A 26,337-nucleotide genomic window follows, 5' to 3' on the forward strand; every position below is an offset into this window, starting at 1 on the left:
TGAGGACACCACCTGAGACAAGGTGGAGAAGGGCTTTTCAGTTTGGAGCCAGGGAGAAAGCCCTGCAGATGCTGCTCTGCACAAGGGCAGGAGGTTGGTTCTGCAGGGCCTGGGAAGCAGTGAAGGGTCTGTGGAGGAGAGAGGCTGGGTAGGGGATAAAGCATTATGTTTGTCTGAGTTTAGTTTATTGGACTCTGTTACTCCAGGAGGTGTGGGACTAAAAGTGACCTGGCTGGAGGTCCAAGTCATAAGAAGAGACACCTCTGCAGGGCTTGAGCAGCCATCAGTCAGGGGTGCTAGAGGAGCAGAGCCAGCTATGCCATGCCCAGCCATGAGGGGATATGCCAGCCAGTGAGTCTACTGTCCTCCATTATCCAAAGAGCTAGCTTTTCTCTCCTTGTAACAGGCCTAAGGTGCATTCCCCTCTTGGAAGAGGTTGCTCCTGTTAGGAAAGAGTTAAGAGAGTTTTGTTGATCACTGGTGCAGGTGCCTGGTGGCAGTGATTCCTAGAGAGGCTTTGGGGTGTGTGCTGAGGAGGCCTGGGGGAGAAGGTCTGAAGTGACTTTTATGTGTATTCTGGTTTATTTTAGTTTATGAAGCTGAACCCTAGAAGGGGGTGAGTTTGTGTTATGGGGGGGGGGGGGGGTGGAAGGTGTTGGGGAAAGGTGCCTGCTTATCTTCCTTATCCTCCTTTTCTGCAAATGTTTTTCAGAAATTGCTGTATTTGTTAAAACTAAAGTCCCTGCCTCTTTCACATCAGATAGAGACCCCAAAGCCACCTAGTGTGGCACTGACACTAAATCAAGGCTGGAGTCCAAATCACAGACCCCTCACCAGAATCCAAAGCCCCAACCCCATCTGAAATCTGCCTCCAGCAGCAGAATATGGACCCTAGACTTCAGAAAAGCAGACTTTGACTCCCTCAGGGAACAGATGGGCAGGATCCCCTGGGAGAATAACATGAAGGGCAAAGGGGTCCAGGAGAGCTGGCTGTATTTTAAAGAATCCTTATTGAGATTGCAGGAACAAACCATCCCGATGTGTAGAAAGAATAGTAAATATGGCAGGCGACCAGCTTGGCTAAACAGTGAAATCCTTGCTGATCTTAAACGCAAAAAAGAGGCTTATAAGAAGTGGAAGATTGGACAAATGACCAGGGAGGAGTATAAAAATATTGCTCAGGCGTGCAGGAGTGAAATCAGGAAGGCCAAATCACACTTGGAGTTGCAGTTAGCAAGAGATGTTAAGAGTAACAAGAAGGGTTTCTTCAGGTATGTTAGCAACAAGAAGAAAATCAAGGAAAGTGTGGGCCCCTTACTGAATGAGGGAGGCAACCTAGTGACCGAGGATGTGGAAAAAGCTAATGTACTCAATGATTTTTTTGCCTCTGTCTTCACGCACAAGGTCAGCTCCCAGATTGCTGCACTGGGCAGTACAGCATGGGGAGAAGGTGACCAGCCCTCTGTGGAGAAAGAAGTGGTTCGGGACTATTTAGAAAAACTGGACGTGCACAAGTCCATGGGGCCGGATGCGCTGCATCCGAGGGTGCTAAAGGAGTTGGCGGGTGAGATTGCAGAGCCATTAGCCATTATTTTTGAAAACTCATGGCGATCGGGGGAGGTCCCGGATGACTGGAAAAAGGCTAATGTAGTGCCCATCTTTAAAAAAGGGAAGAAGGAGGATCCGGGGAACTACAGGCCAGTCAGCCTCACCTCAGTCCCTGGAAAAATTATGGAGCAGGTCCTCAAGGAATCAATTATGAAACATTTAGAGGAAAGGAAAGTGATCAGGAACAGTCAGCATGGATTCACGAAGGGGAAGTCGTGCCTGACTAACCTAATTGCCTTCTATGATGAGATAACTGGCTCTGTGGATGAGGGGAAAGCAGTGGATGTGTTATTTCTTGACTTTAGCAAAGCTTTTGATACTGTTTCCCACAGTATTCTTGCCACCAAGTTAAAGAAGTATGGGCTGGATGAATGGACTGTAAGGTGGATAGAAAGCTGGCTAGATCGTCGGGCTCAACGGGTAGTGATCAATGGCTCCATGTCTAGTTGGCAGCCGGTTTCAAGTGGAGTGCCCCAAGGGTCGGTCCTGGGGCCGGTTTTGTTTAATATCTTTATTAATGATCTGGAGGATGGTGTGGACTGCACTCTCAGCAAGTTTGCAGATGACACTAAACTAGGAGGCGTGGTAGATACGCTAGAGGGTAGGGATCGGATACAGAGGGACCTAGACAAATTAGAGGATTGGGCAGAAAAAAACCTGATGAGGTTCAACAAGGACAAGTGCAGAGTCCTGCACTTAGGACGGAAGAATCCCATGCACTGCTACAGACTAGGGACCGAATGGCTAGGTAGCAGTTCTGCTGAAAAGGACCTAGGGGTCACAGTGGACGAGAAGCTGGATATGAGTCAACAGTGTGCTCTTGTTGCCAAGAAGGCTAACAGCATTTTGGGCTGTATAAGTAGGGGCATTGCCAGCAGATCGAGGAACGTGATCGTTCCCCTTTATTCGACATTGGTGAGGCCTCATCTGGAATACTGTGTCCAGTTTTGGGCCCCACACTACAAAAAGGATGTGGAAAAATTGGAAAGAGTCCAGCGGAGGGCAACAAAAATGATTAGGGGTCTGGAGCACATGACTTATGAGGAGAGGCTGAGAGAACTGGGATTGTTTAGTCTCCAGAAGAGAAGAATGAGGGGGGATTTGATAGCAGCCTTCAACTACCTGAAGGGGAGTTCCAAAGAGGATGGAGCTCGGCTGTTCTCAGTGGTGGCAGAGGACAGAACAAGGAGCAATGGTCTCAAGTTGCGGTGGGGGAGGTCCAGGTTGGATATCAGGAAAAACTATTTCACTAGGAGGGTGGTGAAACACTGGAATGCGTTACCTAGGGAGGTGGTGGAGTCTCCTTCCTTGGAGGTTTTTAAGGCCCGGCTTGACAAAGCCCTGGCTGGGATGATTTAGCTGGGAATTGGTCCTGCTTTGAGCAGGGGGTTGGACTAGATGACCTCTTGAGGTCCCTTCCAACTCTGATATTCTATGATTCTATGATTCTATGATCCTAGGCCAGTGGGAGCAGGTAGCTGTTTGTGCAGAAGGCATTGATAAGCTGGCCTAGAGGCGATGCTATTCTGTGCTGCTGCTACTGCCTGACGCTTTCTTTTTCGGGTGAGGAGATTTAGCAATGGTTCCCTCACCTTCTGCTCTCAGGTTTTTGAGCCTCAGCAGTTTCAGGGCCTGGGGTGTGGGCCAAGGCTGTCATCCCCTTCTGTCCTTGCCATCAGCAGGCAAGGTATGGGTTGATCAGAGTGTTGCTGGCAGACCAGGTGCCAGTTCATGCCAAGGTGCCCATGTTTCCACTGAACACTGACAAATACAGGGCTGGTACCAGACTGGCTCACCTGTGTGCTAGTATTGTTAAAACAGGTATTAGGATTATGAGAATGTGGTTGGTATCTGTGCTTTATGGAATGCTTGTAACTTGCTGCATGCATTAATCTCCCTCTCAACCTCTGTATCCCATAGGGTAAGCCCAGTGGTGAGCTGGAGCCGGTTCGCACCAGTTTGCAAGAACCGGTTGTTAAATTTAGAAGCCAGTGTAGAACTGGTTGTAAAGGGGCCGGCAGGTGGGCAAACTCCGGTCCGCGGGCACATCCTGTCCAGCCCGCCTGAGCTCCCCGCTTCCCCCCCCTCTTGCAGAGCCCCAGCACACTGCGCTGCTGGTGCCCTAGGCAGCTCTGCAGCTCCTGCTGCTTTGAGCAGTATGGTAAGGGGGTGGGGGCTGGGAGGAGGGGTTGGATAAGGGGCAGGGAGCAGTTGAAGGGGCTGGAGGTTCTTGGGGGGCGGTCAGGGGATGGGGAACAGGAAGGGGGTTGGTTAGGCATGGGAGTTCTGGGGGTCTGTCGGGGTGGTGGTGGATGGGGTCAGGGCAGTCAGGGGACAGGGAGTGGGGCAAGCTGGGTAGGGGGTGGAGTCCTGGGGGGCAGTTAGGGTGGGGGCCTCGGGAGGGGGTGGTCAGGGGACAAGGAGCAGGGGGGTTGATGGATTGCGGGTTCTGAGGGGGGGCAGGAAGTGGATTGGGGTCAGATGGGTGTGTGTGTGGGGGGAGACAGGCATGTGGGGCTTCTACTCACTGCATAGTTCCCTACCGGGACTTCGGCAGTGGGGTGTGTGTGTGTCTTCACTCGCTCTGGGTGAAGGATCCGCCACCGAAATGCTGCCGAAAACCTGGAGCGAGTGAAGCCCCGCCACCGAGAACCTGGGATGGAACGGGTTATTAGTTATTTTGGGAGCTCATCACTGGGTAAGCCTCTGTAATGGTGTAAATCACCAGACAGGAGAGTGACACTAGCTAGTGTGAAATGTTGCTCTCCATCAGAAGCTGTTATGTCTTGCCCATCAAAGAAGGTCCACTGACCCCAGACAGACTAGTGTGGAAAATTAAAAAGGACAAAAGACTTTGTTTACACTTCCCTCCCTTCCTCCCCCCCCCCCCCCCATGAAGATGAGTCATGCAAGTGAATTCCTCCCATCAGCTGTGTATGAAGCTCAGAGCAGAAGCAGGGAAGGGAATAAAAAACCCCAACAGGAAGGAACTGTATCTTTATACTGCTTGGATTCTGGGGAGCAAGGATGACTAGGTGTAAGCAAAAGATTCTGAGTGTGTAGCTTGGGTTAGTGCTAAAGGACATATAGAGCTTGCTTATTCTAGGAGCTTCTATTACTTTTAGAAATGTAAGAATGGAACTAGTTTGTGTGTAGATGTTTACGTGCTTTTAACTACCTGAAAGGGGGTTCCAAAGAGGATGGTTCTAGACTGTTCTCAGTGGTACCAGATGACAGAACAAGGAGTAATGGTCTCAAGTTGCAGTGGGGAAGGTTTAGGTTGGATATTAGGAAAAACTTTTTCACTAGGAGGGTGGTGAAGCACTGGAATGGGTTACCTAGGGAGGTGATGGAATCTCCTTCCTTAGAGGTTTTTAAGGTCAGGCTTGACAAAGCCATGGATGGGATGATTTAGTTGGGGATTGGCCCTGCTTTGAGCAGGGGGTGGGACTAGATGACCTCTTGGGTCCCTTCCAACCCTGATATTCTATTATTTTAATCTTGTTAATAGCTCTCGTTTTGTTTTCCTATATAATAATCTGCAGATAGTTTATTATAGGATTGGCTACAAGTGGTGTTTTTGGTGTGAGATCTAAAGTGCAATTGACCTGGGATAAGTGACTGGTCCTTTGGGACAGAGAGTAACCTGAATATTGCTTTGATACTTGGTGTAAGGGACCATCTATCAGAAAGGCAGGCTTGTGACAAGATGCATCCGAGTACCCGAAGGGACTGTCTGACTCCATGGTTAGGCTGTTACAGTGCCGGAGGATTTCACACTTGATAGGTGAAATCTAAGTATAGACCTCGTCGCCAATATGGGGTTTGTGCCCTGGTTCTTAACAATCTGTCCTGAGGTTGGTACTCATGTTCTTGAGCCACTGCAGGACAGCTTGACACAGTGGAATAAATGAGACCTCATCAGACAAGCTAGGCAGCTGAGTTAGACAGATTTCTAAGTCAGAGGAGTGGAGCATGGTGGTGTTTGTCCTTCCCCAGCTTTCACATCGCATGTAGTCTGGTGCCAAGGAGTGGCAGTCTTGATTTCCATCACTCCTGGGTCCTCTGTACATAGTGGACACAGATGCAGGTGTTTGATTTATTGGTGGATGCACAGAGCTAACCACCTCCTAATCTCACTGCCTCTGTGTAACTTAACTTTCTCTGGATGTGGTGATCTATTTGTGTTTGTATTCAATATTAAAGCAGTACTGAGCCATGATATCTGGCATTCAATCCTGCAATAGATTTGTCCCATCTTTGCTGATAATGCAGCAGTGGTGTCATAGGCCATTAGTCTGTCTTTTGCTTCTTTCTGACAATGAGAAGGAATAAGTGTGTGCATTGAAACTGTGTTAAAATTACAAGCTATCACTTTAAGTGTAGGGGATTTCCTGGTCCTGCTTTCAGGCTAGTGGCTCTGTAGGGAAGTGTGGGATATGTGTCTTCACTGTTCTGCACTCAAGCTGCAAAGATCCAGCCTAGACCAAGGTGGGGTGAGTTGTGCCTTGCTGCCTCAGGGAGCAGTCTGCTTTGTGTCTCTCTGATTTTGGTTCTTGGGTTCTGGCTTCTCAGAGTTAAAGCAGTGTTAGGCTGCAACCTTCCAGAAAGATAAATTTCTCTGTGTGCTGTCAAAATAACAGAAATATAGCATCATAAAAAAATCAAGTGCTTACTTGAAACAACCCACACATACACTGCCAGGGATGCAGTATACCAGTCTAAATGGGTCTGTGAGCTGTCCTGATAAGACAATTTTTATGCCAATACTTAGACCACTGGTGAATTAGAACCATGTTGTGAGTGGGAGGTGGCCCTGGAAAGACAGGTGGGGTTGGATGTAATGTCCAAACATTCAGATGCTGCATTAAACCACCTTAGTCTAGAAGTGAGGCATGACCTCTTTGCTCCCTTCTTGTTAACCCATCGATGGACTGGCAATGCCATGAAAACTCTCCTGTGACATTTCACTATTCCCACTCCCCATCCCCACAGCAAGCAGGGAGTGAAGGGATGCAAATGAATGAAAGAAAATTATATTTAAAGGTTCTTCTATTTCAAAGCTTCAGGGTCCACTTTGAGTTCTGGGCAAAGATTCTGATCCATCCCTATTGAATCCAAATGGGTTCTGCCATCCCTAATATGGTGTGAGGGCTAGAGGCTGCACATGGCTGAGGTCCTGAAAGTTGTCTTTAGTCTTAATTCTGTTTCCACCTTCTCTGTACATTGCTGCTATGTTTGTTTTCACTACTGGGCATTTGGTAAATCTCAGAGCATTGACTGGTGCATTTAATTACTGCATAAGGATAAAGGTATCATAGCCACACTTTTTGAGGAAGGCCCTTCTGACATCCTGCCAGTCCTGTCTCATTGGTGACAGCACTTTTCCTTTGGCTTCATCTTCTAAGCAAACTTCCATTTGTGTTTGCACTCCAGGCTGCTGTGGGATGGGTGGAGTGTAATTTGCTGCTGTGTACTAGCTGTACGTACCAGCGTTAAGAAGAAGGTTCAGTCACCCATTCCATTTGGATCTGTCTTGAGGTCTACATCACTTGGTGACCACACAAGAAGGTCACAGACATTTGTGTAACCCCTGTTGCCTCCATTTATAAATGTATCCGGATTCCAATTCCCACTCTCAGTGAGTAGCGCTTTAACATCTCACAGCCCCCTTACTGACTACACAATGTGGTCTGCTCCTGGTACTAGGACCCATAAGCTACTGAGTTCTGAGCTCAGATCTGCCACTGACTCACCGCATGAGGCCTTTCTCAAGGCACTTATGTGAAAACTGCCACAGAGGGGATTGAACTCCAGAGCTAAAAGCATGAACTGCTAGAGAAAGCTGAGACTGTAATAGACTCATCTCCTGTATAGCACAAATTCTCCAGTGGGTTAAACTTACATTAGGACAACATTTCCAAGTGTTATTAGCAGCATTGGTGGCTCTTGCCAGCCCTCAAAGTCAGGTGATTAGCTGAGAACCTCAGCTTTTATTTTTAGTTTATTAAAGTACATGTCTAGCCCTCATGAGTGCAGAGAAACTTGAAAATGTGACCCAAGTGTACCCAGAAGGCAAATAAAGACCCAATGTCTTATTTTTTCAAAAATCCTCATGATTTTTATGCCAATATTGTGATTCTTTGGGGCCCGATTCATGATTTTTGAACTCTTGAGACAGGCAACACTATACTAGTAGGCACTGGTTAAATTTTTAACCATAACTTCTCTGAGCCTTGCTTTCTCCATGGGGATAATACTAAAGATTAATTAGTTAATGCCATCCAGTTCTTGGGAAATGTAAAGCACTATATACCAGTCAGAGCTATTTTTTGATTCTGACCTAGTAAAAGAAAATCTGTTCTTTTCCCAGAAGACAGTGCTTTGAGATGACTTTAGTCATTGATAACAATACCCGTCTTGCTTGAAAAATCTGCTTTAAATGGTTTTTAAAAGCTACTGTTTTTAATCAGACTACAATAAACCACATCTGAAAGACAGTGAGTAAAATATAAGCTATTCTGCATCCACATTGTGTACAGCTCCATGAGGGCTCCTGGAAGCTAGGGTCTTGTCACACTTTCCAAGAGCAGACATGTCTCATTCGGGTGTAAATGGTTTTGATTGGAGTGGGATACTAATGCTTTAGATTGCTCATCGTTGATTACTTTTTGTGTGTACACATTCACCGAATGTTTGTCTTGCTGGTTGCCTGCTTTCTCATGGCAACTCTGGTTCATGTAACAGGCTCCTATTTAGTAACAAACTGCTTCCCTGTTTGTTTTGGAGGATTTTGTACTTGCAGTGCAACAAACCCACACTACTAACCGCTAAATCCCCAGGACACAACATTAAGATTCTGTCCATGTTTGAAGAGGCACCAGAGTGTGAGCACACACACAAATAATGAGGTAATCTGCTCTGTTAATAGACTGGCAGCCTCCCCACTATGTGTCTTTGCCCTGATGTCCTTAGTGACATACTGAGATTCACAGGCACCTAATTCAATAATGTTTGTCAGGTAAGAATTAGAAAGAAGTGCTGAGTTTTAGGGCAGGTTTGAAGCACAATAGACTGTCAAATAGGGGGCTATCTGGGACAAATGCACAGGGTGCTAATCAGAACACAGGGCATTCCCTTCTTAGGCAACTAATTGAATGAATGAAGTTGGAGAAGCCAGAACTTTCAGAAAATTCTGTATGCATCTGTGATGAAGTGGGAATGTTCTTAATGTTTTCTCTGACTACTGTGTGGGTGCCTCAGTTTCCCCTATGCATTTCTTGGGTATCTAGGTGGGGGGAACAGGGTGTGTGATCATTGCAGAGCCCAAGAGGGCCCATGTGATACTGCCTGCACAGAGAATGGCTGACACTCTGTCTCCTGGCAACTAATGGCCCGTGCCCCTCATCTACAAAGATGCCAACTGAAGGTGTTGGAGAACAAAGAGATCAGGTGACCTCCTGGCCTGGGAAAGGGACAAAGGGAGAGGATGGGGTTGGAGAGTTTCAGTTTGGAGCTGGTTGGGAAAATGGAGGGGAGGCCAGACAGACCACCTTGCCCCCCAAGATGGACCTGACTGAGGGGGTCCTGTTGTCTGTACCTGCAAGACCTGTTTTGGACTGTGTTCCTGTCATCTAAATAAACCTTCTGTTTTACTGGCTGGCTGAGAGTCATGGTGAATGGCAGGAAGCTGGGGGTGCAGGGCCTTGTCTCCCGCACACTCTGTGACAGCATCTCTGTGCTTAGTTATTGTGCCTGCGTGTGCACATTACAGGTGGGAATTTCAAAAGCACCTAAGTGATTTAGGAGTACAAGTCCTCTTGAAAGTCAGTGGGACTTAAATGCTTTTTTTTGAAAGTCCAAGAGTAGCTGTGCAAATATGAGAGCCGAGTCTCTTATTCGAACAATAGTAAGAGAAGCCCCTATCATCTGTCATGTCTGGCTGTGAGAAGCACCAACCTTGACAAGCTCTGTCCTGCTTCGTTCCTACCATAAAGTCATATCAACTAAATTGTGCCATCCGTTCTCCCCATGCAACTCACACGAAATCAGTGGGGTTGTGTGGGTGCCATTGAGGGCAGAATTTGTGCCCTTGTACTTGCTCTCCTTAACCTTCGTTCCATTTGTCAATCCTGTAAAGCAGGGGTTCTCAACTTTTTTTTCTTTCTGAGCCCCCCTTCAACATGATAGAAAAACTCCAGGGCCCACAGGGCAGGGGGGACTTGGGGCTCCAGGCCAGGTGGGCATAGGCATAGCTTAACTTCTATTTTTTTGCAGGGGAGGCAGCATGGCAAGGGCTGGCGGGGCTCTGGCCAGCTCTGCACAGGAGGGTCCAGGGAGGGAACCCCTGACTCACCTTAGCAGGCCACCCATATGTCTGGGGCTGTGTGCCAGTGGCTGCTCCCCCAGGGCTCTGCTGGTCTTAGAGCGGCCCGGGCAGCTCTGACCAGCTGCGTGAGCAGTCCAAGGGGGCTGAGGAGAAGCTACAACCCTTGGCACCAGCAGCAAATGGGGGAATGCGATGGGTGCCCACTCCATGGCATCACCAGCCAGAGGAACAGCTGCCCCTCACTGCCTGGCTCTGGCTTCCAGTCTAGGACCTGGCCAGAGGGTGGGACCTAAGGGGGGCTGGGGGAGAGGAGGTGGTGTGGGGTGGAGCTGCCCCCAGGACTGTCCCACTCTGGGTAAGGCATTGCAGTTTGGGGGGGCAACACCCTTGTGCCCCCTCAACTCTGCCCATGGGCTCAAGGTTTCTGCCTGCATCAGGGTTTCAGCGCTCCCTCCCCACAGCTCCCGGCTGCAGCGTGGGGTGGGGGGAGAGCTCAAGTTTTCAGCCCTGTGCCACTCCACACTTCAGACCAGCTCAGGGCACTGGGTTTCAGCAGTGGGGCTTTGCACCCCCCTGAAAGGGCTCAGGGGTCTGTGGACCCCTGGTTGAGAACTGCTGCTGTAAAGGGTATGTGTGTGAAAATGAACATTAATTAGAATGGAGTAATTGAACTCCTGGACATCCACAATGAAATCTGTCTTCCCGTATTGGTGAAGGGGAGTAATCTAAACTCTTAGCCTACAGAGTCAATGGCTGGGCATAGCAGCGTGATGGAATTCCAGCCGTTTCACCTGACTGTAATGAGGGTATTAGCATGTTGGCACAGACATAAAGAACAGCCGTGGAATAAGAATGTGCTTCAGTTTGATTCCTGCTTCTTATATTTTAAAAGGCATTTACTCTTGAGCCATCCATTAGGCGATTACAACAGCTCGTGGCTGGACTCTGTATGGAGATGAAACTGGAGGCAGATGAATGGCTGCTGGATCTGATCTGGGTTCATTTAACCTCCCTTGGGGGCTCACTGTGCGCACAGAGGAGCAGGTGGGGCATCACACATCAGAAGGGCAAAACAAAGGGAAATTGAATAAGCAAACTAATTTTTTCATGTTCTCCCAAACCTTCCAATCTGCACATCCAAGGGGACCCACTGTCTGTGAAAGGACAAAATTACCCTTGACTCTCTAATTTTCCTGCTCTCAACATCAGTCAAGGATAATCAGGCTATCTGGAAAGAGAAAATAAATAAGCCAGCTGTGGTATAAGCCTATTGGATCAAAGCAGGGGTTCTGCTCCCAGTGAGCAGAGGCCTGTTTTTTCATGATGCTATTGCCATGGATGGATTGATTGATTAATAGGGGTCCATTTAAAAACTTAAAAATTGTGGCCCTGAGTCGTCAAAGTACTTAAGCAAATGTGTAAGTGCTTTATTGAATTGGGGCCTTCGCTCTGAAGGCATCTCTGCTAACTGCAATAGCTGCTGTACTTGAAAGAGGAGACATCACTTCATTGTGATTACTAGAGAGTGGTGAATATTGAGATGTTAGTTGCACACATGCAGTTTCTTTCTCTATTTTTTTTTCCTTTGGTGTTTTCAACCCTCCAAAGCACATTGTGTGCTCTAGTTTGTACTCTGCAGAGTGGTAAACTGATGAGGTTCAAGATGGAAGTACAAGGAACCAGTGTTGTATAGTGGTCAGAGCGAGATATGGAGAGTTAGGGCTCCTGGATTCCTCAGCTACTGACTCGCTGGGTGACCTTTGGCAAGTCACCTATCTCTCTGTACCCTGGGTTAATTGTCTGTAAAATGGGGTTAATAGTGCCCTGCTTCAGAGGGAGGCTGCAATGTGTAGCTAATGGGTGTCTGTGGAGCATTTTGAGATCCTTAGCTGAATGGTGTGCTGGCGGTGGGAAGGATCATGGTTTATTATTTATGTCGTGCTAGCACCTCCAGGCCCCAGCCAGAGATTACCACCCCACTGTGACATGCACCGGACATATCACCATGCGCTGTACTGTAGAGTTTACCTTCTTCTAGCAGGCCTATTTCCTACCCCCCACCCCCAAGGGTGCGTAAATGGGATTATTTTTTTGTTTGTCGAATAAGTGTAACCACCCAAGAAGATTACCTAGATTCCTGGGGCTCTGTCGGCTGGCAGCTCAGGGAGGGGGAGCCAAGGCAAACTCAGAGACTGCCCGGCAACCAATAGGGAGTGAGATGCCCCTCCCAGGGAGTTCAGGAAAGGGGAGAAGCCATTTTTGAGTCAGTCTGGAGCCAGGTAGGGCTGGCTGTGTGAGGAGCTAGTAAGTCCCAGGCCTGCATGCAGGGTTCCCCCTGAGAACTGGCCTCTACGGACCTGAAAGCAATTTCCCTCAGCTGGGTTTTTCCTTCTCCACTGATGATTCCCAGTTTGTAGAGTTTTGCTGGGAAACTTCCCCAGCCAGGCTGAGTTAGCCCTCCAGCTCCCTAGGTGAGACCAGTCACCACATGGTCAGCTCTGCTCTGTCTGCTAGTTCAGGGCTGCTGCCTGCTGTGTGTGTATCTGGATTCTGGGTTAGGAGACTATAGTTTGGATTTTAGTACAGTTGTGTAACCTGCATCTTGAGCGCTGCACCCCTTTGTGATGAGGGGAAATCCTGGGACCGAACCAGCCTGATTCCTGCTTGAAGAGGATCCCTGCCAGCAGAGATCAGCCCCTCTGTAGTGACTGAGGAGTCCAAAGTCATCTCTGAACCTGAGGATCATTCATGGAGTTTGTGAGTGCACCATCTTTTAGTTAGCTAATCAGGGAATTTGTTTTGGGGACCCCCTACTCCCTGAACTGTGTCCTCAAGCCAGGGAGTAAGGGTTTGGGGATTTTACAACCTGCTGCATATTAAACCTATGGAGGGATTTCCCACCTTCTCCCACTTGTGAGTCCTCTTGGGCTGTAACCCAGTCAGCCACACTGCTAAACCACTGCAGAGAATTTTGTGGTCATAGGTCATCAAGGGCTCCAACAAAGTACATGTACCAACGGGACACTAATCTTACATTTGCTACATCAAGTCACATGACTGGGGAAAGGCACAGGTATTAGCAGCGTGGGCAGTGGTGACCCTAACAATAGTGTTTTACCCTGTTATGTTATATTTGTCTCCTGTTTAATATAATTTTTGTGTTATTTCTTGGAAGTCTCCAACTATCTGGCAAATAAGTGGGGATTATCCCGTGGTTAGAATTTTCCTCCCAAGCTGCCCTGGTGACCATGCCAGGAAGGAGCGAGGGGGGTGGAGGCATTGCCAAATAAATTCATAGGAAAAAATAAAGAAGATACACCCTGCTAAGTGGGTGGCGGGATCCAGAAGAACCCAGACCTGTCCATCAAAACCTGTAAGCAGATTGGCATTAAAGAAGGTAACCGGTGAAGAGGGGACGCTACATAAGCAACTGCTGCTTATTACTTCAAGTGAGCCAAAGTCTGGCCCCACGTTCCTGTCCTGGCATGCCCCCAAACCCCTACCCATTGCTACCTGATGCTGTGAGGCCAAATGAGGGGGTGACTCTGGAAAGCACTAAGGACTGTTACGCACCTAATTCCCTTTGCAAGTCAATTAGAATAAGGCACCTCTTTTCAGTGATGTGTTAGAAATTTTCTGTGCAGTAAATGCTGTGGGGTGGATACAATGCCAAGGGACTCTGTTTAGTAAATTAATAAGACTTAATTTAAAAAATCAAACCGAACTTCCCTCCCATTACTCAAGATTACCTCCTCCCCCCACATTTCACAGTGCAAATAGCAATACACTAAGGCCTTGTCTACACTACCACTTTGGTATAACTTACGTCACTCAACGGTGTGAATAAGCCAGCCCCTGAGTGACGTAAGTTACACCAACCTAGCGCTTCTAGTGTCAACTAGCCCTAAGTGAATTTAAAACTTCCATATTTAAGTTTGTTCTGGGTTCTTCTGGATCCCACCACCCACTTAGCAGGGTGTATCTTCTTTATTTTTTCCTATGAATTTATTTGGCAGTGCCTCCACCCCCCTCGCTCCTTCCTGGCATGGTCACCAGGGCAGCTTGGGAGGAAAATTCTAACCACGGGATAATCCCCACTTATTTGCCAGATAGTTGGAGACTTCCAAGAAATAACACAAAAATTATATTAAACAGGAGACAAATATAACATAACAGGGTAAAACACTATTGTTAGGGTCACCACTGCCCACGCTGCTAATACCTGTGCCTTTCCCCAGTCATTTCTTCATACTGTAAAGCAAAGTGTTAGAGAGTATGAAGTCAATTTTGGTCCTGAGTAGAATAGGAAATTTAAATAGTGTGAAGGATATAAAATAGGATTCCACCTCAAGTGTTGCTTGTATATTGAGCTATAGAGTGAAAGGGTGTGTTTTCGAATGTGGGTGTCTCAGCCAGGATGCTGTTGATGAAGTCAAGATTCTAATAAAACTCCCTTGATATTTAGCAAGCTCTTGGTTGCTAGTCACAGCTGTCTATAGTGGCCACTGGATGGATAATAGCCAGGGATGGGGCAAACACCACAGTGTGGTCTTCTGCTGATTGGGGGGTGAGGGACAAGTACAGCTCTGTGCTCTTGGATGTCATGTGATCTCTGACCTGCTCCCTGCATCATTCAGTTTCCCTCTGTCATGTGCTTTGTATTTTATGGCTCACATGAGAATTCAACCAGAAAAATGTCTAGGGGGATAATTCAAACGCACACATCTCCCGTCTCGCCCCTTAGGTCTTGTGTGGCTGATGGCCACTAAGCCCACTGAGAGGGGCCAATGTGCAGACCCTGACTTGGTCACAATTCCCTGTGGAGTGCTTCCAGCAAGCACATGCTGCAGAAGCAGCACGGCTGGCCATTGTGGAGAGGGCCGGGCCATGGTTCCCCTCTCACCCTGCCCCTCATCTCACCCTCTTGCCAGGGTGTGAAACTTTCACAAAATGCCCATTCACTCTTTTTGAGGTTGGCCGGGGCAGCACATTTCTCCTGACTTTTCTCTAAGCCTCAGTGTTTGGACCCAGGGGTTTGATATGCCTGTCACAGTGAAAGCAGCCACCCCCCAGCAAAGCTCTGACGTGGGCAGATTCAGGGACTGTGGTCATCTCTCATTTTTCTCTCTGTCTCGCTCATGCTGATTCCTTTTGTCTTGCGCTGGGATTCACGGCGCGGCAGCGTCTGCTTAGAATTCCTCAGCACAGCTCAGATGCTATTGAAAGCACTGGAAGGTTCAGAAGAATCCAGAAAAGCAGAATAACAGGTCAGCTCTGGCCTACCTCATCCCATGGGCACTGCAAATCTTGTAGGAAACTTACAGCCTCCTTTGACCCAGGAGCATGACAATTCATAACACAAATACTGATAACTCCTCGCTCCGCTGCTGCTCTTTAACGTCTCATTAGTTTCAAACCATTAGCAAATTAAGCAAAACCTAGGCACTGAGGCCAACAGAAGAGCGGGACTCACATTGTGATTAATAAATACTATTATGGTAGTGTTTAGAGGCCCCAACCAAGATCAGGTCCCTGTTGTGCTAGGCACTGAACATACACATAGAGACACTCCCTACCCAAAATAACTTCCAGGCTGGGTAAGAGCGATGAAGCGACTGGCCCAATGTCCCAGGGCAGATGAGCGGTAGAGCCACGGCTAGAACAGTGAGTCCAAGGCCAGTTCTGTATCCATTGGACTATGCTGCCTCTTTCGATAATGGCTTTCTGCAGGAACTAAAATGTACCCTAATATCTTGGCATCATGGGATTTTTTTCTTTGATCTCAGGTGGCCATTTACTGGCCCCAAATAAGGCACCATCTGGCCGTCCATCATCCAGGAGCCAAAATATCATGAGAAGCTCAGAGCTGGTTATTTTTGCTTCCCTGAAGTATTAAAAAGTATGTGGAAAAACATCAGCAAAATTTATAACTACACACAACATTTGTGCCACTCATCTAAGAATGTGGCACACAACCCAGCGTTCGGTTAAACCTGGCACTGCTGCTCTTGAAAAGGGTGAGTCCTTTGCTGTCTGGAGTGCTGTGAGAAGGACACAGTCCACAGAGAAGAAAAGGTAAGCATCATCTCCTAGTCATGCTATTAACACATGATTACACCAAGGTCTGGTTTACACTGGGGTGGGGGAAGATCAACCTAAGATACGCAACTTCAGCTACGAGAATAGCGTAGCTGAAGTTGACGTATCTTAATTCAACTTACCTCGCGTCCTCACGGCGCGGGGTTGACTGCTGCCGCTCCCCCCGTCGACTCCGCTTCTGCCTCTCACCGTGGTGGAGTACAGGAGTCAATGGCAGAGCGATTGGGGATTGATTTATCGCGTCTACACTAGACACCATAAATTGATCCCCGATAGATGGATCACTGCCTGCCGATCTGGCAGGTAGTGTAGATGTACCCTAAGTAAGTGATGAGGTACAATCAGCACTGGGATAATTTCTTCTGTACTTTGTGGCTGCCAACCAGAGATTATTTAGGTTTCTCTAAGTCCACCTCAGATCTCTGTTCAGAGTCACCAGCAAGGCAGGTATGTAGGAATATTTTTAGCTTCATCCTAATTGGAGGTGACATGTTAAATCTGTCCCCTTCAGAATGTAGGCCTTGTCTATACTAGAAAAGGTTTCCCAGCATAGCTATACTGTTGCAACTACATCAGCAACCCACCTCCTAGTGTGGATGCAGCTTGTACTGGAAAGAAAGTGCTTTTGCCAATATAGCTGATACCGGTTTCTTGATCAAAACAAACTGTACCAACAAAAGCATTTGTATGCTGATATGTCTACAGTAGGGTATTGTCCCAGTATAAAAATGTCACCCAAAATCACACTCCTAATAACATTTCTATACTGGCAAAACTTTCTAGTGCAGACCTGGCTGACTCTCCAATTTGCGAGGAGTCTTGTGTATCCAGTTCCTTGAAATTCTGATTTCAAGGAAACCCACTGCCACCCGCCTTCTGGCCATGTCTGGGAAAACGACTCCCCATGGGTTTCTGAAATGCCTTATCCAATTTGTGTTTCCAGCCTCCAAGGCCAGGGTTCTGTAAGATAAAATCATGCAAATCATTCTTGTTAGCAGGGCATGCTTCCCATTTGCTGAAAGGCTTTCTCAGCCTCCATTAATCAAGTGCCTGGGTTATTTTTGCTACGGTTCTCTAGACTTCAGCTACTGATGGTTTTAGGTCCAGTTATAGCAAGCTAAATAAGCTAGCTCAGAGGCCTCAACATCACGTTCCTAATGCCTAGCTACATGTGAAGCACAAGTTCAAATTCGAGGTCACCTCATCCCTTTATTCTTCCGATATAGATACATTGAGTTCTATGCAGGTTACTGGAAGTGCATTTTTCCGGATGATACCTAAACAACCAGCGTTGCTTGCATGTGGACATACAGGTGAAGGGTAAGTGCTTTTGAAAATTCCACCTTGTCTCTGTTCCTATTGAAATCAATAGGGGGTTTTACCATTGGCTTCAATGGGAACAGATTTAGACCAACAGTGAAAACCCCACACTCAGTATCATTTAGAAAATGGCACTTTTTATAACAGGCGAAGCTGCCTCTGGAGGACTTGGCCAACATTTCCAATCCACTCACTATTGTGTAGGTTTCTGCCCTCCACCCCAGAGGTAGCTGCATTTCAACAGTGTTTGCTAAGTCCATTGGAACCCTTGAGGATGCAAGGCACAATATACATGTACAGTAGTTACTGGTAAATGGAGCTAAAGATGGCTTGACCTTAAATATGAACTTTACTTGCTGGGAAAATGCTCACAGCAGCAATAACCAGTGCCAGATCATGACTGTGCCTTACAAAGTGCAGGTACCAAAAGCTCCCTTGTTGACACATACCGTGATAATTCCAGTTTCTGGGTGTCAAGAAGGGATCAACTCTTAATTCCATGAAGCTAAATGAGGGCACAACGTAGCCCATGTAATCCAAGTTCTCAACTTTTTAAGAGTTTTTTCAGTTCCTTTTATAGACCCCAGCTGCAATCCTGGCTCTGCTGAAGCCAGTGACAACACTCCCATTTACCTTCAGAGGCACCAGGATTTCAGTCTATCTCCAGTTCTTCAGATTCCTGAACCTCTCAGACTCCTTCAGCTTTTCTCCTCCCTGCACCTGGGATGATTGATGCATCCTATGGGCATGTCCAGACTAGGAAACCAGGTCATATTTTAAAACATGTTAGCGAGCATGTTTTAACAAACTCAGTTTTTAACTGGAGTCTGCACCTGGTGTAGACAGAGCAGGTTGTGTTTAGAAACACACTAGCTGCCAGTGTTGAATGTGTTTTCTTTTAAGGAGCCAGGGGGGTGCTTGGAGTTTTGAGATCTCAGACTCGGCAGGGAGAGCAGGTGTTGTGTCTGTAAAGGCATTGGCTGCATTGCTTGTGAATAAGGACTGCCTGGGTTTACCCAAAAAGCATGTGTTGTGTGTGTTATACCTTCACCTTCCCTTCCCTCCTCTGTAATTAATTTACATGCTGCAGACACTCTGCCCCACGCCTCGGGGAGGCAAAACTAGACTCCTTGCCTTTTAGCCTAAAAAAAAAAAAACATTGGGGCTCAGCTACCAACTGAGCTTGAGGACAACTCCTTTGACTAGTCTGAATAATAGTAGGTCCCTTATCCTTTCTTTGAGCCAGTCACCAGAATGTGCATGTGAATGGTACACACCCCACACCACCCAGTTTAGAGGAGTTCAACTTCTGTGGCCCTGTTAGTCCTTGACCTTTCACTTGATGCTGCAACAAATGGACCAATTAATGTCAACTGTAATTGTTTGTCATGCGAACACCTGTGTAATAAGAAAAGGACCAAGCTAACCTGCTCGTTATGCACTGGCCATCCAACAGTTATCAAATGTATTAATGAGTAGAGCTGGGCAACAAGAGGGGAATCTGTTTTAGGGAGGATTTTGCTATTTGGTTTAATTCTGATTCAGAACAAACCCCCAAAGTTCTGAAATTTTCCATGAAAGGGCATGCAGCCCCATTCCAAGGGCAGTCTGCCTGGCAGGCTGGCCCAGAGCCATGGACTCTGGAAGCCCTGGGGTCCTTGATTCAGAGACAGTCTGCCTGGCAGGCTGCCTGGGAGCTTCACATATGTCTAGGATAGACAGACTTGTGCTAGCTCTGCTTGACCTAGCACTCTAAAAATGGCAGTGTGGACGTTGTGGCTCAGGCAGCAGCTCAGGTTCTCAAGCCCACTCGACTTCTTGGGGTCTGAACTCGGGTGGCTAGCCCGAGACTGCAGAGCCACAACATCCGTGCTATTTTTAGCGTGCTACCTGGAGCGAAGCTAGTATGAGTCTGTCTAGTCGGGCCGAGGCATTTACTCCCAGCTGCAGTGTAACGTACCCTTGAAGACCTGGGATCCGTGGTTCAGAGGCAGCCCACCTGGTGGCTACCCCTGAGTCATGGACCCTGGAAAGCCGGGTCCCCCAGCAACTTGCTAGGTCTGTTGCCGAGGAGCTGGGCAGGCATGTTGGCAGGAAACTGGGCAGGTTTCTGGAGCAGCTTTTTCAAAATTAAACTGTCTCCATGGCACACTTCAAGTTCGACAACACAGCAAGTGAAAAACTGTTTCATCCAAATTTTTCCGACCAGCTCTGCTAATGAGTTCTGGTTACAATAGATCTGGGCTGGACTCCAAGCCAGTGACCTAAAAGTACAAAGTCTCCATTGCCCATTATAAGTTCCATGAGCCAGCTAGTCCCTTGCTGGATCCACGAAACCTGTGTAAATCTGAAGTAATGGCACTGACTGCAATGGAATTACTCTGGATTTACACCAGTGTCACGAAGTCTATAATTTGGCCCATTGTCTTCAATTATAGCAGCTATGTTTTTCTCAGATGACTTCACATCCTCCCTAAGCTTCACATTATGTTCTTTCAGTAATTGCAGCCTTTCTCTTATCCCTTTTGCTTTAATTTGCAGCCCATCAAAATGTCGGTTAAGAGAATCAATCTGTAAGGTCAGTACCTTGAGCTGTTTCCCATTATGTTCTTTTGAAGCTTGTATTGCTTGTAGTGTTCTTCCTTCAGATCTCTGTTTTCCTCCTCTGAGTCTGATTGAGACAAATTACCCATGGCAGGGAACATCCTCGATGCTATGGACCCCGTGGAGACCCCTCACCCATGCTGGCTCCAGCAACCACAAAAGCAACTGTGAGACTAGTTTGCCCCCTTTGCAGTTTAACTCACTGGATGTTTATCATAATATTTTGCATATTAGCAGAGTCTTTCATTTCACCCTCACACAGGATTCACTTTAGCTGTAGCTGAAGTGCAGCCACTCTCGGGTGGAATCCGTCAAACCCTCAGCAGCACACAGCAACGCTGCACGATAGTTTTGGACAGGAAGTGTCCGAGTGCTGAAATTATTTAGAGACAGGATGTAACTACTTACACTTAAAACTGTATTGAAAATAGTGGGCTTTACACATTTCTAATCTGTATAACTATGGACCCTTTCTTTGCAGGATAGTTGTGGACTAAGTGCATTAGGGGTAAAAATGTGACATCACTGTTTTTTTTTTCCAGCCAGTTAGAAGCCAGACAGATTTATGTATTGCCAATGAAATGGTTTATATTATTTGCATACTACAATCCCATTGGTTTAAAAAAAAAACAACAAGAAGACTTTAGCTGTCATAGGTCAATTTGATTTGTAAAACTGCCTGGGGCTGCTTCAGTCATATGTAGAAGTTATAGCACATGGTCCCGATGTCACGTCAATGTGTTATAAGATATGGGTGATGTTGGGGAAAAAAGTGATATAGCTTTTCATTTCCACTGCCCTTCAGTGTGTAGCAAGGGCAGTTTGATGTAATATATAATTAGAGCTGCACAACAAAGCAGTACTCTGTGTATGTATATATAAAGAGTTTTCACTCCTGCATGGTGTCTATAAATCACTTTTCAATACTGAATGCTCCCTGTAAATGCTTAGACTCTGAAGCCTCTCTCAATATTCAGGCCTCCCAGGTGTGTGATAACTCTGCACAAGGCCTCCCATTATATTCCGAGAAACCCTCCAGAATTTCAAAAGTCGCTTATTGACACTTTTATTTGAAGGGACTCAATCAAATTGTTTAGGGCTAAAATTTGACCTACCTTAAAATTGTAAGACATCCACAACCACCTGAGAATTTCTGTATGAGAACCCTCACAGTGAGAACAGGAACAGAACTGAGCTACTTCCACTGGAAAAACACAGCACTAGAATGAAAAAAGAGTCACCTTTTCTTTTTAGCAGTATAAGACCTATGACACACAGTTGAGCAATTTTAATGCCAGCCGGTAGAGGGCAGTTGCCCACATACACATGGGTCAGCTCAGTCATGCTTTATTATTATAACACCCAGGGGTCTCACTCGTAGCTCAGCCCCCCCCATTGTGCTGTGCACTGTACACAAAACAAAGACAGCCCCTGCTCCAAAGAGCTGGCAATCTAAATGTCGACAAGAGCAAGATGGGAAGGAGGAGGGTCAGGGTGTGTAAATGGAGAAGGATGAAACTGATAGAGGAGGAATAAAACCTCGTGACTCCTCTAAAGCCACTGTGATGGTTGTGGTGCACTGAAATCTGTATTAAAATTGTGATCTTTCTCTTTACATTCCTGGAGATTTTCCTGGTCCTGCTAGCAGGCAGGCGGCTCTGTATGGACACATGTGATCTGGACCTAGCAACAGTCAGTCTGCAGCCAGCCAGCCTAGAGAAAGGTGGGGTGAGTTGTGGCTCTCTGTTTTAGGGAGCAGCCTGCTTTGTCTCTCTCTAGTCTTGATTACTGTGTGTTTATCATTCTGGAGTCTAAGAAGAAAAGTAGTGGTTTATGTTGCAACCTTCCTGCAAGTGTATTTATGTTTCTAGCTAACTTCCCATTCTGTATGTTGTGAACATAGACAATGGGACCAAGGTTTTCAGAAGTGACTTGTGATTCTGGGTGCCCTGGGCCTGGATTCCAAATGTGCTGAGCTCCCTTCCTTCAGCTGATATCAACTGCAGCTGCATTTCCTCACCACTGCTGAAAATAAGGCCCTAGGTGCCTCAAGTCAATCACCCAAAATCAGTGTCTGGTTCTGATAATTTGGTTGCAGGTGCTGTGAATCGGAAGCAAAGCCTGGAATCAAAGTCAGCTCTTCTGACCCCCTGTGTTTGTGCTCTGTGACCCTCCTTCCTCTTCACAGGTGTAGCCAGTTCTGTGCCCATACCTACTTCTGTTTATCATCTCATCATGGCATGGTTACATTCCTTTGTTATTGTAGCTATGTAAGACATGTGGAACCATGGAATAGACCCCATTAATTGTGCATTTCTGACCACACGGTCACTGTGCCCACTAATCTCACCTGAGCAACCTTCTAGACTGCTGGGCATCTTTCAGACAGCCATGAGTACTGAACTGGGACTCAGCTGGGGTCTGCTCCTGGCTCTGCCCCGGCCTACTGGGTGACCTAGGGCAAAGTCGCTTCCTCTCCCTGTACCTCAGTTTCCCCGTCTTGGAAATTGGGGATAATGATATTGACCTCCTCTGTAACGTGCTTTGAGATCTACTGATGCAAAGCACTATGTAAGAGCTAGATGATATTATTATTATTATTGAAATAGAGAGGTTTCCTTGTTTCCTCCCAAATTTGGACCAGATAAAAGAATGAACTGTAAATCACACTTGTGCTAAGCAATCCTCATTCAGTAACACTTTTCGGACCCAATATGTTGTGACCCGTCAAGCCCTGGAAACACCTCTTGTATCCAGCTTAAATCTTCTGTGAAGGAGAGGATTTGGCATGTCCTATTTTATTATTTGCTAAGCACTGACTAGGCACGGTACAAGGCGCAAATTTCCAGACCCTCAGAGGTGGTTAGGTGCCTAACTCCAATAGGTGTTAGGGGCCTAAATATCTTTAAGAATCTGGGCCAAAATGAAGAGAGCTGCTGCCCTGAGGATTTACCCATGCAAGTAGTTCCATTGTATTCACCTGCATGAAGCTACCCAGAGGCTTAAATACCAGTAGCAACAGGACTCCAGAGATAAATGGAGAAGGCAGGATGCACAGGGAACCAGAGAGGAAGGGGGTCACTGGGCCAGACATTCCACTGGTGTGAATTGGCATTGGAGCCGGTGGAGCTAATCCCGTATACAGCAGCTGCAGCCCACATTTACTTATTCATTTGTTTTGCCTTCTTGTTGGCAGCGTAGAGGAAGGAGGACTGGCAGGAGGGCGTTGCATGCAGATGTCCCAAGGGGATGGAAATGGAATCACACATTGTTAGATAAGCTGATTGGCTGCTCTTTCTTCAAAGGGAAACTCTCTTGACATTGTATCAGGGACTTTTATTATCTGTCTGTGTAGAGATTTTGCTGCTTCAAACTGTTCTCCAAAGAGCATTGGCTATGTAACCCCTTACACGCAACCCTCCGTTCTGACTACCCCGATATTAATAGCTTTGGTTCCCTTTCATGTGTGGGGCCTTGGTGCTTCTGTTGCCAACTAGAAGTAGCTCCTTTCTGGTATTTCCAATTCTCCCAGCAACATCTCCTCTTATTTGAAATTTGTACTATTTTTATTTCTTTTTATCTCAAATCCTTTTTTCCCCACCCAGAAAGGATCCCGCCAGAGGGCGATTTCATTGGTACTATCGCTTCACATTTCAGACTTTTCAAGGACTAATGAACTTTATTAGATTATAATGAATTTATTACTCAGTGCTGCTGACCTGCTTTCTAAAGAACTGGAATTATTATTTGGGAACAGGCCTATTAAAGGAGGGGTATCTTTTTTTGCAGTGGAGCGTGGGTATATTAACTCTTTAGGGTCAGGTTTTTATGCCTGACATTAGAGGCTGAAGAGCCATCAGAGAGAATACTGCTTTGCAGTTCTATAGAGCTAGATCAAGTAAATACAGTCCACCCCACATAAAGAGCAGCACTCAGCTGTATCACCCCACAAGCACCCAGAAAAGGGGTAATCTGTGATTAGTCCATGAGAGCAGCAAATTACCCCTGTTCTGTGCAGGCTCAGCTGCACTTCCACCCCATTTGCTCAGGGAGAGGGGGGTAGCACGCATGTAATTGGGGTGACCAGATGTCCCGATTTTATAGGGACAGTCCCGATTTTTGGGTCTTTTTCTTATATAGGCTTCTATTACCCTCCCACCCCCGTCCTGATTTTTCACATTTGCTGTGTGGTCACCCTACATGTAATACACACTTACCTCTAGGCATCCCACACCTCAGGGGAGATGACTCTGGGATGGAGGGGATCTTATTCCACCATATGCCCCACACAGATGTGCAGGTCCATAGTGTCTTCAATACGTTCTGCTATGCTCCAGCTGTTCTCTCGGTCACATGGCCTAGACGGGGCCATATGACGTGGAGCATAAATTCAGCGTGGTTCTGAAGCTGCTTTGACTTACAACAAGGGCAGGAAGTTCCCCCCAAGGAGCAGGAATAGTGAAGATGCAAAACTGAGTGCAGGCTCAGCGTCACGGAGACGTGGACTAGACATACATCTGTAAAGCCCACTGCCATGTCATGTGCTCTACAAGGCTGTTCCCACAGCTGTATGGACCCCTGTCACAAAAGATGGGCCTGATTCACCAAGCTTCACTCACATCCTGCAAATATCCTCCCCCACATCTAATTGGGAAACAGAGGTATAGAGTGATTGGGTGACTTACCCAAAGTCATGCTGGGATGACTAAGGCTACGTCTTCACTACCCGCCTGAATCGGCGGGTAGAAATCGATCTCTCCGGGATCAAATTATCGCGTCTCGTTGGGACGCGACAATCGATCCCCGAATCGACGCTTGTACTCCACCAGCGCAGGTAGGACGGGGGAGCCACGGAGGTTGATTTGCCGCCGTCCTCACAGCGGGGTAAGTCGGCTCGGATACGTCGAATTCAGCTACGCGAGCGTAGCTGAATTTGTGTATCTTAAATCGACCCCCTCCCCCCCACCCCCACCCAGTGAAGACGTAGCCTAGGACTAAATGCCAGGAGTTCTGTCTTGCAGGCCCCTGCTCCAAACACTAGGCAGTACTTCCCCTCTCCTCTCTCCCTCATGACAGCTGAATTCCCCTCTTTACCTCAGCAGAAGGACTTTGTTATTGCTGCAAGGCTGAGTGGGAGACATGAGAAAGAAGAGATGGGAGAAGGTGCCCTGCTGAGTGGCACAGAGCCAGGAACTTCTGATCATACCTGCTGTGATGAATTGGGGCTATGTCTGCACAGCTTATGAATTCTGACTGATATTGTGAAGTTGTCTTATGAAAAACTGCTGTATTATGAATGCCTGTAGGTATGTGGATCCACCATTGCTGACAGGTCCTGTAGCATGTACGCCCCAGACAGACGCAAGGGGGGAGACATTAAGTTAATGACAGTACTTAGACCTCACAAAGGCCATGCAAAAATGCAGCTGCAGCCAGAGGCCTTGGCTACACTGACTTGCTGCGCTCAGGGGTGTGACACCCCCCTCCCCCCCCCGAGCACAGCGAGTGCAGCGCTGTAAAGTGCCAGTGTAATCAGCGCCTGCAGCGCTGCACGCTCGCTCGCAGCGCTGCAAGCTATTCCCCTCGGAGAGCAGCGCTGTGAATCTGCGAGTGTAGCCAAGGCCTTAGAAAAGCCAGTTTAGCTGATTCCCCGGGGTGGGGGGTAGGAACAGTGGAAAGTTACCAGGAGGAGAACAACAAAAAGGGCCAGCTGACCAGAAGGGGTTTAAAATAAAGAAACTCACAGGAAAAGGAGGGGCTCCACCAGAGCGAGGTCACCCAGCATATAGCAGTCTCCTAGGCAAGGATGGCAGCTTGCTGCCTGCTTTCCTGAGCCAGATAGTTCCAAGAACTCCGGACAATCCAATGGACTTTTTCCCCAGCCCATAGAATGCCCTGGAGTGGTGAGGAAACTGAGGCATGGACATGTATTTAGTGTTTGTCTTGTATGATCTATATTCACCGGTGCTTTACATGATTATGTATACAATAGCAGAAGGGTGTTAGAGTATGCAAAGTGTGTGTTGATTGCTTTACAACAGCCCCTGAGAGAGTTAAGCTGTAAACCCATAGAGTTCTGGGAGAGGGGTATGTTTGAGTAATGGGGGCATCTTCGGGGTCAGCGCTGGTCCTGGGGCCTAGAGCAGATGAGCTAAGGAGCCCCACTTCAGAGAATGGATAAACAGATGGAGGATCAGTGCCAGGAAATGTGCCAGAGAGGCCACGGGAGGGACCAGTGCTGCAGCTTGCTGATGCTTCAGAAGCTTCATGCACCCCAGGGGTTCCAGAGTGGCAGAGGCTTGGATTCTGCTCACAGCTGCCCTAGTAGGTGGCCAGGAGGGGGCACTCACTAGGACAGGGGTGGGCAAACTTTTTGG

The 26,337-nt window shown here is 47.3% G+C and overlaps 1 long non-coding RNA gene across 1 annotated transcript; it reads left to right on the forward strand.

Annotated features, from left to right (window-relative positions):
- Nucleotides 1–15,725: 15,725 nt before the first annotated feature.
- LOC135973300 (uncharacterized) lies at nucleotides 15,726–21,684 on the forward strand. The gene is made up of 4 exons (XR_010590108.1): nucleotides 15,726–16,012; nucleotides 17,263–17,356; nucleotides 19,898–19,934; nucleotides 21,587–21,684. It is a non-coding gene; the product is annotated as an uncharacterized LOC135973300 (long non-coding RNA).
- The last annotated feature ends 4,653 nt before the right edge of the window (nucleotides 21,685–26,337 follow it).

Source organism: Chrysemys picta, chromosome 8, assembly GCF_011386835.1.
Source record: "Chrysemys picta bellii isolate R12L10 chromosome 8, ASM1138683v2, whole genome shotgun sequence".
NCBI lineage: Eukaryota > Metazoa > Chordata > Testudines > Emydidae > Chrysemys > Chrysemys picta.